We start from the raw sequence: 1,064 nt of genomic DNA on the forward strand, positions 1-1,064 counted from the left end.
AAGTCGGGCTGTCTGAAACTGTACTTCTTTGTATTCCTTCTTTGCTTATCCATGTTTGAAAATTTGCAAATAGACCTCTTAAGTTCCTTGAAAATTTTCTCATTGTTGATGATATGGATGTGTATGAATGCATGGATGCAACAATCACACTCAAGGATCAAGCAAATCACACCACACAAAGGTCATGGGATGGATCAAGTCATCCTTAATATCAATCATCCATTTTGGTGGATTATGGTTTACACCTTATCAACACCCAGGTTCCATTGATATTAAGGATACACAAGAACGGATCAACCACGAATCAAGGGTTTGTTGCGAGTCGCGAGCATGGAGTCTTGGTTAAGAACCACCCAAAGGAAGTGTACTATGGTTAAACCTGACAATCATGTCCTACAAGAGGTTCCCATAGTCATCATCCCATCTTTCGGATATTATCGGATAAACGACTACTCGTATTCCAAAAATATTCTCAAGAGAGACTCTTATGAGTGTAGTATCGCGTAACAATCGTATCAAATCTTACACTTGAATGATCTTCGCACTACGTCCTAAAAATAGGCCAAGATGGGCGTGGTAAACTAAGGCCCTTGGCTTCTAAGGCATATATTGGAAAGAGTAATGCCTAACCACGTCTACTCGTGTGACATTATTGATCCCAACATAACCTCCACCAAGTGAATGGGCTTGCAAGTCAACTTGCTAAGGAATAACTCCACATAAGTCAACAAGACTATGCCATTCTCCTATCCTAAGTGCACTCGAGTTCGGGTATAGAACTCATCTCACGAAGATCACCAAGCATACAAGGAATTAATATTCAAACAATTCAATCATTACATACAATACAGTAATCCCAAATTGCACAAAAATATGTCACAAAGCAATATACCATACAATACAACAAATATGAGAAGTAGGCAAAACCCACTAAGCAAATGATAGTCCCCAGCAGAGTCGCCACTTTTCTGTAGCGGGGTATTCGTTACCATTAGAGATATTGACTAAATCCAAGGTAAACCATACAAGTCGAGTCGCCACCGCACTTCTATTTATCCAAAGGA

This window comes from Lathyrus oleraceus, chromosome 2 (genome assembly GCF_024323335.1).
Source record: "Lathyrus oleraceus cultivar Zhongwan6 chromosome 2, CAAS_Psat_ZW6_1.0, whole genome shotgun sequence".
NCBI lineage: Eukaryota > Viridiplantae > Streptophyta > Magnoliopsida > Fabales > Fabaceae > Lathyrus > Lathyrus oleraceus.